The sequence below is a fragment of the Somniosus microcephalus genome, unplaced genomic scaffold (genome assembly GCF_052327205.1).
Source record: "Somniosus microcephalus isolate GS21.2 unplaced genomic scaffold, FLI_Smic_1.0 unresolved_chr9, whole genome shotgun sequence".
Lineage (NCBI taxonomy): Eukaryota > Metazoa > Chordata > Chondrichthyes > Squaliformes > Somniosidae > Somniosus > Somniosus microcephalus.
The window spans coordinates 1021494-1045762 of NW_028225187.1; the positions used below are offsets into that span (position 1 = coordinate 1021494).

Below are 24269 nucleotides of genomic sequence, written 5' to 3' on the forward strand. Positions count from 1 at the left end.
CCATCGCCCTCCCGGTTTCAGCCCCTCTCCAGCTCCAGTAACGCACTGCGCATGCTCAATATACCGGCCCCTCCCGCGCCTGCGCGCTGGGCTCTTGTAGTCTGGGTGCGGCACGTGGTCCACCACGGGGAATGCTGGGTAAAAGACCAGATTAGTGAATGGAACATGATTTACTGTGATCAGATTGAGGACTGAACCATGTTCATTCTAGTAGTCATGGTTTGTTTCTGCTGATCTTAATAACCCCTGTATCTGCGCTGGAGACTAATATTCTGTTTAAATAGTGAATAAATAAAGCTCGAGGAACAGCACCTCATCTTTCGATTAGGCACTTTACAGCCTTCTGGATTCAACATTGAGTTCAACAATTTCAGACTTGAACCCTTACTCCCATTTTTCATGCTGTATGATTTTGCCATCCCCATTTGCAACATTTTCCAAGACTCGGTTTCACAGCCACATCTCTTTCCTCAGCAACTGTCTCCGGTTCCAACTTATTCCACATGGATTCCAACTGAACTTCCACCCTTCCTGTTTCAGATCCACCCAGGATAACTTTCCTGCCTCTTACCTTAGCAATATCTGTTACATCTCCAGCTTTTTCCAGTTCTGATGAAGGGTCCCAGACCTGAAACGTTAACTCTGTTTCTCTCTCCACGGATGCTGCCTGGCCTGCTGGGTATTTCCAGCATTTTCTGTTGTTATTTCAGTGAATAAATAAGCTTTGTTTCAAACACAGTGTGTCAAATATTTGATTTCTCCATGATAAGAGATGAATTGATGTTCTGTTCCAGACTGTTTAATTTTTGGGCCTTTTCTTACTCTAGATTATTTCCGTTCTCATCTCGTTCGCCTTCTACCACATCAAACCCCAAGCTTGCTCCGTTTACATAGAAACATAGAAGATAGGAGCAGGAGTAGGCCATTCGGCCCCTCGAGCCTGCTCCGCCATTCAATGAGATCATGGCTGATCATCCAAACTCAGTACCCGGTCCCTGCCTTCTCCCCATATCCCTTGATACCTTTAGCTCTAAGAAATATATCTAACTCCTTCTTGAATATATTTAAAGACTTGGCCTCAACCGCCTTCTGTGGTAGAGAATTCCACAGGTTCACCACTCTCTGGGTGAAGAAATTCTTCCTCATCTCTATCCTAAATGGCTTACCCCTTATCCTTAGACTGTGACCCCTGGTTCTGGACTCTCCGACCATCAGGAACATTCTACCTGCATCTAATTTGTCCAGACCTGTCAGAAGTTTATAAGTTTCGATGAGATCCCCGCTCATTCTTCTGAACTCCAGCGAGTATAAGCCCAATCGACCCAATCTCTCCTCATACGTCATTCCTGCCATCCCAGGGATCAGCCTTGTGAATCTTCACTGAACTCCTTCCATGGTAAGAACATCCTTCCTCAGATAAGGCGACCAAAACTGCACACAGTACTCAAGGTGCGGTCTCAACAAGGCCCTGTACAACTGCAGCAGGACATCCTTGCTCCTGTACTCAAACCCTTTTGCTATGAAGGCCAACATACCATTTGCCTTCTTCACCACCTGCTACACCTGCATGCTTACCTTCAGCGACTGGTGCACAAGGACACCCAGGTCTCGTTGCACTTCCCCTTCTCCCAATCTATTGCCATTCAGATAACAGTCTGCCTTTCTGTTTTTGACACCAAAGTGGACAACCTCGCATTTATCCATGTTATATTGCATCTGCCACGCTTCTGCCCAATCACCCAACCTCTGGGATCTCAGAAAACACCATGAATATACAACTGGCGGATTTGACTGCTGTTTTACAATCATAACTCTCCATTTGTGTGTGTGCCCGTGCATTATAACTATCAATCAGCGGCCTTTCCTTTCCCCACTGTGGAAATGTAAAAGCGATTGTTAATTCAGTACCAGTTTGAGTCTTTGTAAAATTCAGTACTTTGCTGTTTCACTAACGCTGCCACTAGTGTAATAAACACACAAAAGCAACAGAGGGGCAAGGAGAATGTATGAGAAATGATCAGTGGTAACATAATAGGGAACACTAATGCCTTTTATAAACATATAAAGCGTGAAAGAATAGTCCAAGGAAAGGTGGGGCCGATTACTGACCAAAAAGGCAATCATCTTGTGGAAGCAGAGGACATGGCTGAGGTACTAAATTAACACTTTACCTCCGTATTCACTAAAGGAGAGGATGCTGCCAATCGTACAGTAAAGGAGGAGGTGGTAGAGAAATTGGACAAGATATAAATCGATTAGGACGATGTACTAAATTGGTTGGCAGGGCTCAAAGTAGAAATGTCACCCGCTCTGCCACAATCTTCCAATCCTTAGATATGGGAAAGGTGCCAGAGGACGGGAGGGCTGCAAACGTTACTTCCCTGTTCAAAAAAGGAGAGCGCGATGAACCAAATAACTACAGGCGACTCAGCTTAACATCGGTGTTATTTCCGAAACACAATTAACCGTCACTTGGAAGAACATGGGTTTATTAGCGACAGACAAAATGGATTTTATTTAAAGGCAAATCAAACCTGGCTGACTTGAATGAGCCAATGGATGAAATAGGAGAGGGTTGATGAAGGTAGTGCAGTTGATGTTCTGTTTCTGGACTTTCAGAAGGCCTTTGATAAAGTACCTCATAATAGACTGGTGAACAAAATTGGAGCCAATGATATTAAAGGAGCAGTGGCAGCATGGATACTAAATTGGTGAAGGGACAGAAAACAGACAGTAGTTGTGAACCGATATTGTTCACACTGGAGGGAAGTTTACAGTGTCCCCAGGGGGCGGGATTAGGACCACTGCTCTTTGATTTATTTCAGTGACATGGACTTAGGTATACATGGCATAGTTTAAAAGTTTGTCGATGACACGAATCTCGGAAAAGTCGTAAACCGTGAGGAGGACAGCAGAAGACTTCAGGAGGAAATAGAGACACTGGTGAAATGGGCAGACACATGGCCGGTGAAATTTAATGCAGAGAAGTGTGAAATGCTGCATTTTGGAAGGAAGAATGAGGCGATGCAATTTAAACCAACTGGTACAATTTAAAGGGGTTGCAGGAACAGTAAAACTTGGGGGTATAGACACAGAAATCTTTGACGGTGGCAGGACAGGACGATAAGGCTTTTAGAAACGTATATGGGAGCATTGGCTTCATAAATAGAGGCACAGGAACATCGGAACAGGAGTAGGCCACTCATTCACTCCCAGCTTGTTCCTCCATTCAATTCGATCATGACTGAGCTGTATCTTAACTCCATCCCCCCGCCTTGGTTCCATATCCCTAAATACCATTGCCTAACACAAATCTATCAATCACAGTTTTGTCATTTTCAATTGACCGAACCTCAACAGCTTCTTGAGGGCGAGTGTTCCAGATTTCCACTACACTGTGTCTGAAGAAATGCTTTGTAACATCACCCCTGAACGGCCTCGCTCTGTGGTTAAGGTTACGTGGACCCCTAGTTCTCTCTGCCCATCCACAGTTCCTAACATCACCCCTGAACGGCCTCGCTCTGCGGTTAAGGTTACGTGGACCCCTCGTTCTCTCTGCCCATCCACAGTTCCTAACTTCTAACATCACCCCTGAACGGCCTCGCTCTGCGGTTAAGGTTACGTGGACCCCTCGTTCTCTCTGCCCATCCACAGTTCCTAACTTCTAACATCACCCCTGAACGGCCTCGCTCTGCGGTTAAGGTTACGTGGACCCCTCGTTCTCTCTGCCCATCCACAGTTCCTAACTTCTAACATCACCCCTGAACGGCCTCGCTCTGCGGTTAAGGTTACGTGGACCCCTCGTTCTCTCTGCCCATCCACAGTTCCTAACTTCTAACATCACCCCTGAACGGCCTCGCTCTGCGGTTAAGGTTACGTGGACCCCTCGTTCTCTCTGCCCAGCCACAGTTCCTAACTTCTAACATCACCCCTGAACGGCCGAGCTCTGCGGTTAAGGTTACGTGGACCCCTCGTTCTCTCTGCTCATCCACAGTTCCTAACTTCTAACATCACCCCTGAACGGCCTCGCTCTGCGGTTAAGGTTACGTGGACCCCTCGTTCTCTCTGCCCATCCACAGTTCCTAACTTCTAACATCACCCCTGAACGGCCGAGCTCTGCGGTTAAGGTTACGTGGACCCCTCGTTCTCTCTGCCCATCCACAGTTCCTAACTTCTAACATCACCCCTGAACGGCCTCGCTCTGCGGTTAAGGTTACGTGGACCCCTCGTTCTCTCTGCCCATCCACAGTTCCTAACTTCTAACCATTTAGAACATTCTCTGATCGATCCTTTTTAGGTCCAACGTGAATGAGCTCATTTCTTTCTGAAGTGAGGGGAGTGCGACAAACTCGCTCAATCCACTCCAGGAGGGTGGGTTCTCCGGCGTTCTGAATGTTATTTAATATTGGTGTCACGAGTCTAACGCCCTCGAACGTCTATGTGGACACGGTGTCAAGATGTAATTATAAGAAGTCACACAACACCAGGTTGTAGTCCAACAGCTTTATTTGAAATCACAAGCTTTCGGAGCGCTGCTCCTTCGTCAGGTGAAGTAGAGAAATGCATATAGTCAGAGAATCATGTCAGATGTTTACAGGTAATGTTTCCAACTGCCATTTATCACACCTCGGCAGAGAGATAATCACAGCAATCAAAGGTGTGAATAGTGTCCAAACAGGTCAGTCAGGAAAACATTACATCAAAGAACAATGAGGTGGGGTCACAAGGGGTCAAATATTGCAGATGCTGGGGTCTGTATGAAAAACAAAAAAAAGACAAAAAACATTTTTTTTGCTGGAAATCACAGCAGGTCCGGCCGCATCTGTGTAGAGAGAACAAGCCAATGTCGACTCGAGTCTGGATGACCCTGCGTCAGGTGGGGTTACATGCAGCGTGACATGAACCCAAGATCTCGGTTGAGGCCGTCCTCATGGGTGCAGAACTTGGCTAGCAGTTTCTGCTCGACGATTTTGCGTTGTCGTGTGTCTCGAAGGCCGCCTTGGAGAATGCCACAGCGAAAAATTGCATAGACCTCCTCAGAAGAAACACGGGACACAACCAACAGAGCACCCTTCATCGTCCAGTACTTCCCCGGAGCGGAGAAACTACGCCATGTTCTTCGCAGCCTTCAACATGTCATTGATGATGACGAACACCTCGCTGAGGCCATCCCCACGCCTCCACTACTCGCTTTCAAACAGCCGCCTAACCTCAAACAGACCATCATTCGCAGCAAATTACCCAGCTTTCAGGAGAACAGCGACCACGACACCACACAACCCTGCCACAGCAACCTCTGCAAGACATGCCAGATCAACACAGATACCATCATCACACGTGAGGACACCACCCACCAGGTACATGGTACATACTCATGTGACTCGGCCAACGTTGTCTACCTCATACGTTGCAGGAAAGGATGCCCCGGAGCATGGTACATCGGCGAGACCATGCAGACACTGCGACAACGGATGAACGGACACCGCGCAACAATCACCAGGCAGGAGTGTTCCCTCCCAGTCGGGGAACACTTCAGCAGTCAAGGACATTCAGCCTCTGATCTTCGGGTAAGCATTCTCCAAGGTGGCCTTCGAGACACACGACAACGCAAAATCGTCAAGCAGAAACTGATAGCCAAGTTCCGCACCCATGAGGACAGCCTCAACCGAGATCTTGGGTTCATGTCACGCTACATGTAACCCCACCTGACGCAGGGTCATCCAGACTCGAGTCGACGTTGGCTTGTTCTCTCTACACAGATGCGGCCGGACCTGCTGTGATTTCTAGCAAAAAAAATGTTTTTTGTCTTTTTTTTGTTTGTCATACAGACCCCAGCATCTGCAACATTTGATCCCTTGTGACCCCACCTCATTGTTCTTTGATGTAATGTTTTCCTGAGTGACCTGTTTGGACACCATTCACACCTTTGACTGCTGTGATTATCTCTCTGCCGAGGTGTGATAAATGGCAGTTGGAAAGATTACCTGTAAACATCTGACATGATTCTCTGACTATATAAGCTGTGTCTTTATGCATTTCTCCACTTCACCTGACGAAGGAGCAGCGCTCCGAAAACTTGTGATTTCAAATAAAGCTGTTGGACTATAACCTGGTGTTGTGTGACTTCTTACATTTGTCCACCCCAATCCAACTCCGGCATCTCCACACCAAAGGTATAATGAGAGTGGGAGGAGGCTCCCGTGGAGTATAAACACAGCATAGACCACTAGAGCCGAATGGACTGTTTCTCTGCTGCAGTTTCGATGTAAATCTAATCTGCCCCGAACTGTCACAAACTCCAATCTCTGTGACTGTGACCATGGTGTGTAACCCTTCCTTGTCCATCATTCACCTTCCCACAGCATTCGATATAGTCTCATCTGGCATCCTTTTCCATGTTCCAGGCCTCCATTGTCCATCCCATAAAACTAAAGCTAATGGCATCTGGCATCGCTGGCAAGGCCAGCATTTATTGACCATCCCTAGTTGCCCCCGAGCAGGTGGTGGTGAGCCGCCTTCTTGAACCGCAGTAGTCCGTGTGGTGAAGGTGCTCCCACAGTGCTGTCAGGGAGGGAGTTCCAGGATTTTGAACCAGCGACGATGAAGGATCGCTGATATAGTTCTAAGTCAGGATGTACGTGACTTGGAGGTGGTGGTGTTGCCATGCGCCTGCTGCCCTTGTCCTTCTAGGTGGAAGAGGTCACGGGTTTGGGAGGTGCTGCCGAAGAAGCCTTGGCGAGTTGCTGCAGTGCATCTTGTAGATGGTACACACTGCAGCCACGGTACGCCGGTGGTGCAGGGAGTGAATGTTTAAGGTGGTGGATGTGGTGCCAATCAAGCGGGCTGCTTTGTCCTGGATGGTGTCGAGCTTCTTGAGTCTTGTTGGAACTGCACTCATCCAGGCAAGTGGAGAGTATTCCATCACACTCCTGACTTGTGCCTTGTAGATGGTGGAAAGGCTTTGGGGAGTCAGGAGGTGAGACACTCGTCGCAGAATACCCAGCCTCTGACCTGCTCTTGTAGCCACAGTATTTATATGGCTGGTCCAGTTAAGTTTCTGGTTAATGGTGACCCCCCAGGATGTTGATAGTGGGGGGTTCGGTGATGAAAATGCCGTTGAATGTCAAGGGGAGGCGGTTAGACTCTTACATGTTGGAGACAGTCATTGCCTGGCACTTGTGGTGCGAACATTACCTGCCACTTATAAGCCCAAGCCTGAACGCCGTCCAGGTCTTGTTGAATGCGGGCATGGACTGCTTCATTATCTGAGGAGTTGTGAATGGCGTGGAACACTGTGCAGTCATCAGCAAACATCCCCATTTCTGACCTTATGTTGGAGGGAAGGACATTGATGAACCAGCTGAAGATGGTTGGGCCTAGGACACTGCCCTGAGGAACTCCTGCAGCGATGCCCTGGGGCTGTGATGATTGACCTCCAACCACCACAGCCATCTTCCTTTGTGCTAGGTATGACTCCAGCCAGTGGAGCGTTTTCTCCCCGATTCCCATTGACTTCAGTTTTACTAGGGCTCCTTGATGCCACAGTTGGTCAAATGCAGCCTTGATGCCAAGGGCAGTCACTCTCACCTCACCTCACCTCAGGAATTCAGCTCCTTTGTCCATGTTTGGACCAAGGCTGTAATGAGGTCGGAAGCCGAGTGGTCCTGGTGGAACCCAAACTGGGCATCATTGAGCAGGTTATTGGTGAGTAAGTGCCTCTTGATAGCACTGTCGACGACACCATCCATCACTTTGCTGATAATTGAGGGTAGACTGATGAGGCGGTAATTGGCCAAGTTGGATTTGTCCTGCTTTTTGTGGACAGGACGTACCTGGGCAGTTTTCCACATTGTCGGATAGATGCCAGTGTTGTAGCTGTACTGGAACAGCTTGGCTAGAGGCGTGACTAGTTCTGGGGCACAAGCCTTCAGCACGATAGCCGGGATTTTGTCGGGGCCCATAGCCTTTCGTGTATCCAGTGCACTCAACCGTTTCTTGATATCACGTGCGAACAGTATGTTTAAATCTGAGACACTGATTGAGACAGGGAGGGAACAGAATTCCTGGCAGGGGCCAAAGACCAAGTCTTTGGTCTTCCCAATGTTTAATTGGAGAAATGTGTAGCTCATCACAGATGGACGTCGGACAAGCAGCGTGAGAAAGCAGAGTCAGCGGAGGGTTCGAGAGAGCTGGTGGAGATGTGGAGCAGAGTGTCGTCAGGGTACATGTGAAAGCCGATCACTTGTCTTCGGCTGTCTCCAAGGGGTAGCACGTAGATGAGAAATAGGAGGGGGCGAGGATAGATCCATGGGGAACTCCAGAGGGAACAGTGCGGGAGCAGGAAGAGAAGCCATTGATGGAGATTCTCTGGCCACGACTGGATGGGTAAAAGTGGAGCCAAGTGAGGACAGACCCACTGAGCTGGACAACAGGGGTGAGGCGTTAGAGGATGTCGTGCTCGACCGTGTCAAAGACGGCAGAGGTCGAGAAGAATGAGGAGGGATGGTTTACCACGGTCAGTGTCTCAGAATGTGTCGATTGGGACTTTGTTTACTGCCATTTCAGTGCTGTGCCAGGAGCAGAAACCCGATTGGAGAGATTCAAACATGAGGCTGTGAAAAAGATGGGCAGAAATTCGGGAGGCGGCAAAACATTGAGGAAAGGGAGGCTGGAGATGGAGATGCTCCTGCCTGACTCTTCACCCACGTGTCAAACGGGACCAGTCTCTGATCAAACCCTCCTCTGGTGAAATACACAAACCTTATTTGTGATTCAATGTTATAGAAACATTTAAACTCATTTCACTTCTACAGAATATTCCACAATCTCTGGCTGGGCGACTGGAATTTCCCAGTTCCACCGGAGCAGTTTGCTTGTTGCAGGCTACAAAATTAGAGCAAAGCTTCTGATGTTCTCTTTGTACCAAACTGTCTCAGAAAATGCAGCATCGTCACCTCCTGTGTTACATGGAATTAACAGCAGAGAAACAAGCTGTTCAGTCCAAGTGGTCTGTGGCACTTTATGTTCCACACGAGCCTGCTGCCAGCGCTCTTCATCTACCCCCATCAGCATAACCTGAGATTCCTTTCTCCCTCATGCATTTATAATGGGGAACAAAGAAATGGCAGACCAATTAAATACATACTTTGGTTCTGTCTTCACAAAGGAGGACACATTGAAACGTATAAAATTCTAACAGGACTACACGCCTACATGCAGGGAGGATGTTTCCGATGGCGGGGGAGTCCAGAACCAGGGGTCACAGTCTAAGGATAAGGGGTAAGCCATTTAGGACAGAAATGAGGAGGAATTTCTTCACCCAGAGAGTGGTGAACCTGTGGAATTCTCTACCACAGAAGGCAGTGGAGGCCAATTCATTAAATATATACAAGAAGGAGTTGGATATATTTCTTAAGGCTAAAGGGATCAAGTGATATGGGGAGAAAGCAGGGACAGGGTACTGAATTTGGATGATCAGCCATGATCTCATTGAATGGCGGAGCAGGCTCGAGGCGCCGAATGGCCGACTCCTGCTCCTATCTTCTATGTTTCTATCAAACACCTCATTCAGTGCATAATTTACTTGGTGAGGCTCAGCAACATGGAACTTACCTTCTGACCGATCCTGTAAAATTCAAGTGATGTTGTTCCTCCGTCCCCCCACGGGCACAGCGCCCCCTCCCCCAAACTGGCTCAGCCCCCCCGCCACCTCACTGGCCCAGATACCCGCCCCCTCCAGCCCAGCACTCCACACCCCCCCAACACTGGCCCAGGCCTCCGCCCCCCACATTCGCCACCTCACTGGCCCAGATACCCGCCCTCTCCGGCCCAGCACTCCACACCCCCCCACACAGGCCCAGGCCTCCGCCCCACACACCCACTGGCCCAGCTCCCCACCACCTCACTGGCCCAGATACCCGCCACCTCACTGGCCCAGGCCCCTGCCGCCCCTGCACCCCACAGCCCCCCACACTGGCCCAGCACTCCACCCCCCACACCCACTGGCCCAGCCCCCCGCCCCTTCACTGGCCCAGCCCCCCGCCCCTTCACTGGCCCAGATACCCGCCACCTCACTGGCCCAGGTCCCTGCCACCCCCCACACTGGCCCAGGCCTCCGCCCCCCCACACCCACTGGCCCAGCCCCCTGCCACCTCACTGGCCCAGCTCCCCGCCACCTCACTGGCCCAGCCCCCCGCCCCTTCACTGGCCCAGATACCCGCCACCTCACTGGCCCAGGCCTCCGCCCCCCCCACACCCACTGGCCCAGCCCCCCACCACCTCACTGGCCCAGATACCCGCCCCCTCCACCCACTGGCCCAGCCCCCCGCTACTACACTGGCCCAGCCCCCCGCCCCCTCACTGGCCCAGATACCCGCCCCCTCACTGGCCCCGATACCCGCCCCCTTATTGGCCCAGGCCCCTGCTGCCCCTGCACTCCGCACCCCCCCACACTGGCCCAGCACTCCGCCCCCCACACCCACTGGCCCGGCCCAGCCTCCCACCCTAACTAAAGAAGTTAGGGATAGCATTAGATTGAAAGAAGCAGCTTATAATGTTGCAAAGAATAATAGTAAGCCGGAGGATTGGGAAAGATTCAAAAACCAGCAAAGGTTGACCAAAAAATTGCTACGGGAAAAAATAGGAGAGAAAACTAGCAAGAAATATGAAAGCAGATTGTAAGAGCCTCTACAAGTATGTAAAAAGGAAGACATTTGTAAAAGTAAACGTTGGTCCCTTAGAGGCTGAGACAGGAGAAATGATTATGGGGAATAAGGAAATGGCAGAAACGTTAAACAAATATTTTGTATCTGTCTTCACAGTAGAAGACACAAAAAGCATATCAAAAATAGCAGGAAACCAAGGGTCTAATGAGGGTGAGGAACTTAACGTAATTAATATAAGTAGAGAAAAGGTACTAGAGAAACTAATGGGACTAAAAGCCGACAAATCCCCTGGACCTGACGGCCTACATCCTAGGGTTGTAAAAGAGGTGGCTGAAGAGATAGTGGACGCATTGGTTTTGATCTTCCAAAATTCCAGAGATTCTAGGATGGTCCCAGCAGATTGGAAGGTCGCAAATGTAACACCGCTATTCAAGAAAGGAGGGAGAGAAAAAACAGGGAACGACAGGCCAGTTAGCCCGACATCAGTCATTCGGAAAATGCTGGAATCCACTGTTAAGGAAGTTATATCAGGGCACTTAGAAAAATCATAACATGATTAAGCAGAGTCAACGTGGTTTTTATGAAAGGGAAATCGTGTTTGACAAATTAAGAGTTTTTTGAGGATGTAACTAGCAGGGTAGATAAAGGGGAACCAGTGGATGTAGTATATTTGGATTTCCAAACGGCATTCAATAAGGTGTCACATAAAAAGGCTATTACACAAGATTAAGGCTCTTAATTAGGGTTGGGGTAATAAAGCAGCATGGATAGAGGATTGGTTAATGGACAGAAAACAGAGTAGGGATAAACGGATCTTTTTCAGGTTGGCAGGCTGTAACTAGTGGGGTGCCACAAGGATCAGTGTTGGGGCCTCAGCTATTTACAATCTACATTAATGACCTAGATGAAGGGACCGAGTGTAATGTATCCAAGTTTGCTGACGATACAAATCTAGGTGGGACAGTAAACTGTGAGGAGAACACAGAGTCTGCAAAGGGATATAGATAGACTAATTGAGTGGGCAGGCAGGTGGCAGATGTAGTATAATGTAGGGAAATGTGAGGAAGAATAGAAAAACACAATACTTTTTAAATGGTGAGAAACTTTCAAATGTTGGTGTTCAGAGAGATTTGGGTGTCCTCGTGCAAGAAACACAGAAAGCTAGCGTGCAGGTAGAGCAAGCAATAAGAAAGACAAATGGCATGTTGGCCTTTATTGCAAGGGGCCTGGAGTATAAGAGTAAGGAAGTCTTGCTCCAATTGTACAGGGCCTTGGTGAGACCACACCTGGAGCACTGTGCACAGTTTTGGTCTCCTTATCTAAGGAAGGATATACTTGCCTTGGAGGCGGTGCAACGAAGGTTCACTAGATTGATTCCTGGGATGAGAGGGTTGTCCTATGAGGAGAGATTGTGTAGAATGGGCCGATACTCTCTGGAGTTTAGAAGAATGAGAGGTGATCTCATTGAAACATACAAGATTCTGAAGGGGATTGACAGGGTAGATGCTGCGAGGTTGTTTCCCCAGGCTGGAGTGTCTAGAACTAGGGGACATTGTCTCAAGATAAGTGGTCGGCCATTTAAGACCGAGATGAGGAGGAATTTCTTCACTCAGAGGGTTGTGACTCTTTGGAATTCTCTGCCCCAGAGGGCTGTGAATGCTGAGTCTTTGAGTATATTCAAGCATGAGATCGATAGATTTCTGGACTCTAGGGGAATCAAGGGATATGGAGATCGGGCGGGAGAGTGGAGTTGAGGTCGATGATCAGCCATGGTCTTATTGAATGGTGGAACAGGCTCTAGGGGCTGTGTGGCCTACTCCTGCTCCTACTTCTTACATAATAACGCTGTGCTCAGCATTCACCATCTGACAATACTCCGTATCTGCTGGTCACAGGCTATAGGTTGGTCTCTGAATCGTGTTCAATGAATTGATTTTAATTAGTTTCCCTGTTCAATCTTTCCCCTTGAATTGTCACCAGATCTGAGCTATTTTAACACTGAGATCTGAAGGTGTCAGTGTGAGTTCAGCCCCACCTAACAAACAGACACGTGTCCATCTGCTGGGCTCAGCCCCAGAGTCACCTCTTAGATCAAACCCCTTTACTTTAAAACATTCACAAGATTCACTGTGACTGTATGTTTAGAGACAGAAACTGATCTCACTTCACATCCCATTGCACGGCCTCATGCTGGATAATTGTGCTCGGTGGTCAGACTTTCCCGCTCTCATTCTCACCAATAACTGCTTCACTTTGTAACCTGTGTGTACTGCCTCCAGGGCCAGTGTGTATCTGAGTCAATGGGACTCTCTCTGACCTTTCTCCCCGGTCTATCTCCAGGACCAGTGTGTATCTGAGTCAATGGGACTCTCTCTGACCTTTCTCCCCAGTCCATCTCCAGGACCAGTGTGTATCTGAGTCAATGGGACTCTCTGACCTTTCTCCCCAGTCCATCTCCAGGACCAGTGTGTATCTGAGTCAATGGGACTCTCTGACCTTTCTCCCCGGTCCATCTCCAGGACCAGTGTGTATCTGAGTCAATGGGACTTTCTCTGACCTTTCTCCCCAGTCTATCTCCAGGACCAGTGTGTATCTGAGTCAATGGGACTCTCTCTGACCTTTCTCCCCAGTCCATCTCCAGGACCAGTGTGTATCTGAGTCAATGGGACTCTCTCTGACCTTTCTCCACAGTCCATCTCCAGGACCAGTGTGTATGAGTCAATGGGACTCTCTCTGACCTTTCTCCCCAGTCCATCTCCAGGACCAGTGTGTATCTGAGTCAATGGGACTCTCTCTGACCTTTCTCCCCAGTCTATCTCCAGGACCAGTGTGTATCTGAGTCAATGGGACTCTCTCTGACCTTTCTCCCCAGTCCATCTCCAGGACCAGTGTGTATCTGAGTCAATGGGACTCTGACCTTTCTCCCCGGTCCATCTCCAGGACCAGTGTGTATCTGAGTCAATGGGACTCTCTCTGACCTTTCTCCCCAGTCCATCTCCAGGACCAGTGTGTATCTGAGTCAATGGGACTCTGACCTTTCTCCCCAGTCCATCTCCAGGACCAGTGTGTATCTGAGTCAATGCGACTCTCTGACCTTTCTCCCCAGTCCATCTCCAGGACCAGTGTGTATCTGAGTCAATGGGACTCTCTCTGACCTTTCTCCCCAGTCTATCTCCAGGACCAGTGTGTATCTGAGTCAATGGGACTCTCTCTGACCTTTCTCCCCAGTCTATCTCCAGGACCAGTGTGTATCTGAGTCAATGGGACTCTCTCTGACCTTTCTCCCCAGTCCATCTCCAGGACCAGTGTGTATCTGAGTCAATGGGACTCTCTCTGACCTTTCTCCCCAGTCCATCTCCAGGACCAGTGTGTATCTGAGTCAATGGGACTCTCTCTGACCTTTCTCCCCAGTCTATCTCCAGGACCAGTGTGTATCTGAGTCAATGGGACTCTCTCTGACCTTTCTCCCCAGTCCATCTCCAGGACCAGTGTGTATCTGAGTCAATGGGACTCTCTCTGACCTTTCTCCCCAGTCCATCTCCAGGACCAGTGTGTATCTGAGTCAATGGGACTTTCTCTGACCTTTCTCCCCAGTCCATCTCCAGGACCAGTGTGTATCTGAGTCAATGGGACTCTCTCTGACCTTTCTCCCCAGTCTATCTCCAGGACCAGTGTGTATCTGAGTCAATGGGACTCTCTGACCTTTCTCCCCAGTCTATCTCCAGGACCAGTGTGTATCTGAGTCAATGGGACTCTCTCTGACCTTTCTCCCCAGTCCATCTCCAGGACCAGTGTGTATCTGAGTCAATGGGACTCTGACCTTTCTCCCCAGTCCATCTCCAGGACCAGTGTGTATCTGAGTCAATGGGACTCTCTCTGACCTTTCTCCCCAGTCCATCTCCAGGACCAGTGTGTATCTGAGTCAATGGGACTCTCTCTGACCTTTCTCTCCAGTCCATCTCCAGGACCAGTGTGTATCTGAGTCAATGGGACTCTCTCTGACCTTTCTCTCCAGTCCATCTCCAGGACCAGTGTGTATCTGAGTCAATGGGACTCTCTGACCTTTCTCTCCAGTCCATCTCCAGGACCAGTGTGTATCTGAGTCAATGGGACTCTCTCTGACCTTTCTCCCCAGTCTATCTCCAGGACCAGTGTGTATCTGAGTCAATGGGACTCTGACCTTTCTCCCCAGTCCATCTCCAGGACCAGTGTGTATCTGAGTCAATGGGACTCTCTCTGACCTTTCTCCCCAGTCTATCTCCAGGACCAGTGTGTATCTGAGTCAATGGGACTCTCTCTGACCTTTCTCCCCAGTCTATCTCCAGGACCAGTGTGTATCTGAGTCAATGGGACTCTCTGACCTTTCTCCCCAGTCCATCTCCAGGACCAGTGTGTATCTGAGTCAATGGGACTCTCTCTGACCTTTCTCCCCAGTCTATCTCCAGGACCAGTGTGTATCTGAGTCGGGACTCTGACCTTTCTCCCCAGTCCATCTCCAGGACCAGTGTGTATCTGAGTCAATGGGACTCTGACCTTTCTCCCCAGTCCATCTCCAGGACCAGTATGTATCTGAGTCAATGGGACTCTCTCTGACCTTTCTCCCCAGTCCATCTCCAGGACCAGTGAGTATCTGAGTCAATGGGACTCTCTCTGACCTTTCTCCCCAGTCCATCTCCAGGACCAGTGTGTATCTGAGTCAATGGGACTCTCTCTGACCTTTCTCCCCAGTCTATCTCCAGGACCAGTGTGTATCTGAGTCAATGGGACTCTCTGACCTTTCTCCCCAGTCCATCTCCAGGACCAGTGTGTATCTGAGTCAATGGGTCTCTCTCTGACCTTTCTCCCCGGTCCATCTCCAGGACCAGTGTGTATCTGAGTCAATGGGACTCTCTCTGACCTCTCTCTCCCCAGTCCATCTCCAGGACCAGTGTGTATCTGAGTCAATGGGACTCTCTCTGACCTTTCTCCCCAGTCCATCTCCAGGACCAGTGTGTATCTGAGTCAATGGGACTCTCTCTGACCTCTCTCTCCCCAGTCCATCTCCAGGACCAGTGTGTATCTGAGTCAATGGGACTCTCTCTGACCTTTCTCCCCAGTCCATCTCCAGGACCAGTGTGTATCTGAGTCAATGGGACTCTCTCTGACCTTTCTCCCCAGTCCATCTCCAGGACCAGTGTGTATCTGAGTCAATGGGACTCTCTGGCCTTTCTCCCCAGTCCATCTCCAGGACCAGTGTGTATCTGAGTCAATGGGACTCTCTCTGACCTTTCTCCCCAGTCCATCTCCAGGACCAGTGTGTATCTGAGTCAATGGGACTCTCTCTGACCTTTCTCCCCAGTCCATCTCCAGGACCAGTGTGTATCTGAGTCAATGGGACTCTCTGGCCTTTCTCCCCAGTCCATCTCCAGGACCAGTGTGTATCTGAGTCAATGGGACTCTCTCTGACCTTTCTCCCCAGTCCATCTCCAGGACCAGTGTGTATCTGAGTCAATGGGACTCTCTCTGACCTTTCTCCCCAGTCCATCTCCAGGACCAGTGTGTATCTGAGTCAATGGGACTCTCTGACCTTTCTCCCCGGTCCATCTCCAGGACCAGTGTGTATCTGAGTCAATGGGACTCTCTCTGACCTTTCTCCCCGGTCCATCTCCAGGACCAGTGTGTATCTGAGTCAATGGGACTCTCTCTGACCTTTCTCCCCAGTCCATCTCCAGGACCAGTGAGTATCTGAGTCAATGGGACTCTCTCTGACCTTTCTCCCCAGTCCATCTCCAGGACCAGTGTGTATCTGAGTCAATGGGACTCTCTCTGACCTTTCTCTCCAGTCCATCTCCAGGACCAGTGTGTATCTGAGTCAATGGGACTCTCTGACCTTTCTCCCCAGTCCATCTCCAGGACCAGTGAGTATCTGAGTCAATGACACTCTCTCTGACCTTTCTCCCCAGTCTATCTCCAGGACCAGTGTGTATCTGAGTCAATGGGACTCTCTCTGACCTTTCTCCCCAGTCCATCTCCAGGACCAGTGTGTATCTGAGTCAATGGGACTCTCTCTGACCTTTCTCCCCAGTCCATCTCCAGGACCAGTGTGTATCTGAGTCAATGGGACTCTCTGACCTTTCTCCCCAGTCCATCTCCAGGACCAGTGTGTATCTGAGTCAATGGGACTCTCTCTGACCTTTCTCCCCAGTCCATCTCCAGGGCCAGTGTGTATCTGAGTCAATGGGACTCTCTCTGACCTTTCTCCCCAGTCCATCTCCAGGACCAGTGTGTATCTGAGTCAATGGGACTCTCTCTGACCTTTCTCCCCAGTCCAGCTCCAGGACCAGTGTGTATCTGAGTCAATGGGACTCTCTCTGACCTTTCTCCCCAGTCTATCTCCAGGACCAGTGTGTATCTGAGTCAATGGGACTTCCTCTTACCTTTTTTCCCGGTCGATCTCTGGAAGCTCTTTGAATCGGAAGGGTTCTCTCCAGTTGGTGCTCTCACAATCCTGTGTTGGTTCACCTGCTGTCGTTCCTCAGTCTACAATCCCTGTTTACTCTGAGCTGTGAACCTTTCTCAATCACTCAGTCAATCACCGGGAGATCTAATTATGGCAAAACAGAAAACAACATGAAAAGTGTGAAGTAATGTAATGTAGACCTTTCTTCAGCTTAATAAAAATAAAAGTTTGGGTCCGAGTGCTTCTGTCTGATTTTTGTCCCTTTTCTCAGATCCCCGCCATGGCTTCCAGCAAATCACACTGTCTGATCTCACTGGGCCCATCCTCCCCGGGTTACACACTGCCTGATCTCACTGGGCCCATCCTCCCCGGGTTACACACTGTCTGATCTCACTGGGCCCATCCTCCCCGGGTTACACACTGTCTGATCTCACTGGGCCCATCCTCCCCGGGTTACACACTGTCTGATCTCACTGGGCCCACCCTCCCCGGGTTACACACTGTCTGATCTCACTGGGCCCATCCTCCCCGGGTTACACACTGTCTGATCTCACTGGGCCCATCCTCCCCGGGTTACACACTGTCTGATCTCACTGGGCCCATCCTCCCCGGGTTTCAAACTGTCTGATCTCACTGGGCCCATCCTCCCCGGGTTACACACTGTCTGATCTCACTGGGCCCATCCTCCCCGGGTTACACACTGTCTGATCTCACTGGGCCCATCCTCCCCGGGTTACACACTGTCTGATCTCACTGGGCCCATCCTCCCCGGGTTACACACTGTCTGATCTCACTGGGCCCATCCTCCCCGGGTTACACACTGTCTGATCTCACTGGGCCCATCCTCCCCAGGTTACACACTGTCTGATCTCACTGGGCCCATCCTCCCCGGGTTACACACTGCCTGATCTCACTGGGCCCATCCTCCCCGGGTTACACACTGTCTGATCTCACTGGGCCCATCCTCCCCGGGTTACACACTGTCTGATCTCACTGGGCCCATCCTCCCCGGGTTACACACTGCCTGATCTCACTGGGCCCATCCTCCCCGGGTTACACACTGTCTGATCTCACTGGGCCCATCCTCCCCAGGTTACACACTGTCTGATCTCACTGGGCCCATCCTCCCCGGGTTACACACTGTCTGATCTCACTGGGCCCATCCTCCCCGGGTTACACACTGTCTGATCTCACTGGGCCCATCCTCCCCGGGTTACACACTGTCTGATCTCACTGGTCCCATCCCCGGGTTACACACTGTCTGATCTCACTGGGCCCATTCTCCCCGGGTTACACACTGTCTGATCTCACTGGGCCCATCCTCCCCGGGTTACACACTGTCTGATCTCACTGGGCCCATCCTCCCCGGGTTACACACTGTCTGATCTCACTGGGCCCATCCTCCCCGGGTTACACACTGTCTGATCTCACTGGGCCCATCCCCCCCGGGTTACACACTGTCGGATCTCACTGGGCCCATCCTCCCCGGGTTACACACTGTCTGATCTCACTGGGCCCATCCTCCCCAGGTTACACACTGTCTGATCTCACTGGGCCCACCCTCCCCGGGTTACACACTGTCTGATCTCACTGGGCCCATCCTCCCCGGGTTACACACTGTCTGATCTCACTGGACCCATCCTCCCCGGGTTACACACTGTCTGATCTCACTGGGCCCATCCCCCCCGGGTTACACACTGTCGGATCTCACTGGGCCCATCCTCCCCGGGTTACACACTGTCTGATCTCACTGGGCCCATCCTCCCCAGGTTACACACTGTCTGATCTCACTGGGCCCACCCTCCCCGGGTTACACACTGTCTGATCTCACTGGGCCCATCCTCCCCGGGTTACACACTGTCTGATCTCACTGGGCCCATCCTCCCCGGGTTACACACTGTCTGATCTCACTGGGCCCATCCTCCCCAGGTTACACACTGTCTGATCTCACTGGGCCCATCCTCCCCGGGTTACACACTGTCTGATCTCACTGGGCCCATCCTCCCCGGGTTACACACTGTCTGATCTCACTGGACCCATCCTCCCCGGGTTACACACTGTCTGATCTCACTGGGCCCATCCTCCCCGGGTTACACACTGTCTGATCTCACTGGGCCCATCCTCCCCGGGTTACACACTGTCTGATCTCACTGGACCCATCCTCCCCGGGTTACACACTGTCTGATCTCACTGGGCCCATCCTCCCCGGATTGCACACTGTCTGATCACACTGGGCCCATCCTCCCCAGGTTACACACTGTCTGATCTCACTGGGCCCACCCTCCCCGGGTTACACACTGTCTGATCTCACTGGGCCCACCCTCCCCGGGTTACACACTGTCTGATCTCACTGGGCCCATCCTCCCCGGGTTACACACTGTCTAATCTCACTGGGCCCATCCTCCCCGGGTTACACACTGTCTAATCTCACTGGGCCCATCCTGCCGTGTTACACACTGTATGATCTCACTGGGCCCATCCTCCCCGGGTTACACACTGTCTGATCTCATTGGGCCCATCCTCCCCGGGTTACACACTGTCTGATCTCACTGGGCCCATCCTCCCCGGGTTACACACTGTCTGATCTCACTGGGCCCATCCTCCCCGGGTTACACACTGTCTGATCTCACTGGGCCCATCCTCCCCGGGTTACACACTGTCTGATCTCACTGGGCCCATCCTCCCTGGGTTACACACTGTCTGATCTCACCGGGCCCATCCTCCCCGGGTTACACACTGTCTGATCTCACTGGACCCATCCTCCCCGGGTTACACACTGTCTGATCTCACTGGGCCCATCCTCCCCGGGTTACACACTGTCTGATCTCACTGGGCCCATCCTCCCCGGGTTACACACTGTCTGATCTCACTGGGCCCATCCTCCCCGGGTTACACACTGTCTGATCTCACTGGGCCCATCCTCCCCAGGTTACACACTGTCTGATCTCACTGGGCCCATCCTCCCCGGGTTACACACTGTCTGATCTCACTGGGCCCATCCTCCCCGGGTTACACACTGTCTGATCTCACTGGGCCCATCCTCCCCGGGTTACACACTGATCTCACTGGGCCCATCCTCCCCGGGTTACACACTGTCTGATCTCACTGGGCCCATCCTCCCCGGGTTACACACTGTCTGATCTCACTGGGCCCATCCTCCCCAGGTTACACACTGTCTGATCTCACTGGGCCCATCCTCCCCGGGTTACACACTGTCTGATCTCACTGGGCCCATCCTCCCCGGGTTACACACTGTCTGATCTCACTGGGCCCATCCTCCCCAGGTTACACACTGTCTGATCTCACTGGGCCCATCCTCCCCAGGTTACACACTGTCTGATCTCACTGGGCACATCCTCCCCGGGTTACACACTGTCTGATCTCACTGGGCCCACCCTCCCCGAGTTACACACTGTCTGATCTCACTGGGCCCATCCTCCCCAGGTTACACACTGTCTGATCTCACTGGGCCCATCCTCCCCGGGTTACACACTGTCTGATCTCACTGGGCCCATCCTCCCCGGGTTACACACTGTCTGATCTCACTGGGCCCATCCTCCCCGGGTTACACACTGATCTCACTGGGCCCATCCTCCCCGGGTTACACACTGTCTGATCTCACTGGGCCCATCCTCCCCGGGTTACACACTGATCTCACTGGGCCCATCCTCCCCGGGTTACACACTGTCTGATCACACTGGGCCCATCCTCCCCTGGTTACACACGGTCTGATCTCACTGGGCCCATCCTCCCCGGGTTACACACTGTCTAATCTCACTGGGCCCATCCTCCCCGGGTTACAGACTGTCTGATCTCACTGGGCCCATCCTCCCCGGGTTACACACTGTCTAATCTCACTGGGCCCATCCTGCCGTGTTACACACTGTATGATCTCACTGGGCCCATCCTCCCCGGGTTACACACTGTCTGATCTCACTGGGCCCATCCTCCCCGGGTTACACACTGTCTGATCTCACTGGGTCCATCCTCCCCGGGTTACACACTGTCTGATCTCACTGGGCCCAACCTCCCCGGGTTACACACTGTCTGATCTCACTGGGCCCATCCTCCCCAGGTTACACACTGTCTGATCTCACTGGGCCCATCCTCCCCGGGTTACACACTGTCTGATCTCACTGGGCCCATCCTCCCCGGGTTACACACTGTCTGATCTCACTGGGCCCATCCTCCCCGGGTTACACACTGTCTGATCTCACTGGGCCCACCCTCCCCGGGTTACACACTGTCTGATCTCACTGGGCCCATCCTCCCCGGGTTACACACTGTCTGATCTCACTGGGCCCATCCTCCCCGGGTTACACACTGTCTGATCTCACTGGGCCCATCCTCCCCGGGTTACACACTGTCTGATCTCACTGGGCCCATCCTCCCCAGGTTACACACTGTCTGATCTCACTGGGCCCATCCTCCCCGGGTTACACACTGTCTGATCTCACTGGGCCCATCCTCCCCGGGTTACACACTGTATGATCTCACTGGGCCCATCCTCCCCAGGTTACACACTGTCGATCTCACTGGGCCCATCCTCCCCGGGTTACACACTGTCTGATCTCACTGGGCCCATGCTCCCCGGGTTACACACTGTCTGATCTCACTGGGCCCATCCTCCCCGGGTTACACACTGTCTGATCTTACTGGGCCCATCCTCCCCGGGTTACACACTGTCCGATCACACTGGGCCCATCCTCCCCGGGTTACACATGGTCTGATCTCACTGGGCCCATCCCCCCCGGGTTACACACTGTCTGATCTCACTGGGCCCATCCTCCCCGGGTTACACACTGTCTGATCACACTGGGCCCATCCTCCCCGGGTTACGCACTGTGAACTCACTGGGCCCATCCTCCCCGGGTTACACACTGTCTGATCTCACTGGGCCCATCCTCCCCGGGTTACACACTGTCTGATCTCACTGGGCCCACCCTCCCCAGGTTACACACTGTCTGATCTCACTGGGCCCATCCTCCCCGGGTTACACACTGTCTGATCTCACTGGGCCCATCCTCCCCGGGTTACACACTGCCTGATCACACTGGGCCCATCCTCCCCAGGTTACCCACTGTCTGATCTCACTGGGCCCATCCTCCCCGGGTTACACACTGTCTGATCTCACTGGGCCCATCCTCCCCATGTTACACACTGTCTGATCTCACTGGGCCCATCCTCCCCGGGTTACACACTGTCTGATCTCACTGGGCCCATCCTCCCCGGGTTACACACTGTCTGATCTCACTGGGCCCATCCTCCCCATGTTACACACTGTCTGATCTCACTGGGCCCATCCTCCCCGGGTTACACACTGTCTGATCTCACTGGGCCCATCCTCCCCGGGTTACACACTGTCTGATCTCACTGGGCCCATCCTCCCCGGGTTACACACTGTCTGATCTCACTGGGCCCATCCTCCCCGGGTTACACACTGTCTGATCTCACTGGGCCCACCCTCCCCGAGTTACACACTGTCTGATCACACTGGGCCCATCCTCCCCAGGTTACACACTGTCTGATCTCACTGGGCCCATCCTCCCCAGGTTACACACTGTCTGATCACACTGGGCCCATCCTCCCCGGGTTACACACTGTCTGATCTCACTGGGCCCATCCTCCCCGGGTTACACACTGTCTGATCTCACTGGGCCCATCCTCCCCGGGTTACACACTGTCTGATCTCACTGGGCCCATCCTCCCCGGATTACACACTGTCTGATCTCACTGGGCCCATCCTCCCCAGGTTGCACACTGTCTGATCTCACTGGGCCCATCCTCCCCGGGTGACACACTGTCTGATCTCACTGGGCCCATCCTCCCCGGGTTACACACTGCCTGATCTCACTGGGCCCATCCTCCCCGGGTTACACACTGTCTGATCTCACTGGGCCCATCCTCCCCGGGTTACACACAGTCTGATCTCACTGGGCCCATCCTCCCCGGGTTACACACTGCCTGATCTCACTGGGCCCATCCTCCCCGGGTTACACACTGTCTGATCTCACTGGGCCCATCCTCCCCGGGTTACACACTGTCTGATCTCACTGGGCCCATCCTCCCCGGGTTACACACTGTCTGATCTCACTGAGCCCATCCTCCCCGGGTTACACACTGTCTGATCTCACTGGGCCCATCCTCCCCGGGTTACACACTGTCTGATCTCACTGGGCCCATCCTCCCCGGGTTACACACTGTCTGATCTCACTGGGCCCATCCTCCCCGGGTTACACACTGTCTGATCTCACTGGGCCCATCCTCCCCGGGTTACACACTGCCTGATCTCACTGGGCCCATCCTCCCCGGGTTACACACTGTCTGATCTCACTGGGCCCATCCTCCCCAGGTTACACACGGTCTGATCACACTGGGCCCATCCTCCCCAGGTTACACACTGTCTGATCTCACTGGGCCCATCCTCCCCGGGTTACACACTGTCTGATCTCACTGGGCCCATCCTCCCCGGGTTACACACTGTCTGATCTCACTGGGCCCATCCTCCCCGGATTACACACTGTCTGATCTCACTGGGCCCATCCTCCCCAGGTTACACACTGTCTGATCTCACTGGGCCCATCCTCCCCGGGTGACACACTGTCTGATCTCACTGGGCCCATCCTCCCCGGGTTACACACTGCCTGATCTCACTGGGCCCATCCTCCCCGGGTTACACACTGTCTGATCTCACTGGGCCCATCCTCCCCGGGTTACACACAGTCTGATCTCACTGGGCCCATCCTCCCCGGGTTACACACTGCCTGATCTCACTGGGCCCATCCTCCCCGGGTTACACACTGTCTGATCTCACTGGGCCCATCCTCCCCGGGTTACACACTGTCTGATCTCACTGGGCCCATCCTCCCCGGGTTACACACTGTCTGATCTCACTGAGCCCATCCTCCCCGGGTTACACACTGTCTGATCTCACTGGGCCCATCCTCCCCGGGTTACACACTGTCTGATCTCACTGGGCCCATCCTCCCCGGGTTGCACACTGTCTGATCTCACTGGGCCCATCCTCCCCGGGTTACACACTGTCTGATCTCACTGGGCCCATCCTCCCCAGGTTACACACGGTCTGATCACACTGGGCCCATCCTCCCCAGGTTACACACTGTCTGATCTCACTGGGCCCATCCTCCCCAGGTTACACACTGTCT

At 52.4% G+C, this 24269-nt stretch overlaps 1 protein-coding gene across 2 annotated transcripts in view; it reads right to left on the reverse strand.

Moving 5' to 3' along the window:
* LOC147084201 (uncharacterized) overlaps window positions 1-24269 on the reverse strand; it is a 270376-nt gene that overhangs the window by 229242 nt on the left and 16865 nt on the right. Inside the window, exon 2 of one of the 2 annotated variants that reach the window (XR_015075837.1) lies at window positions 17081-17247. The exons of the other annotated variant lie outside the window; for it this stretch is intronic. The gene's annotated coding sequence lies outside the window, so the exon portion shown is untranslated. The remainder of the gene's footprint in view (window positions 1-17080; window positions 17248-24269) is intronic. 2 annotated transcript variants of the gene reach the window in all.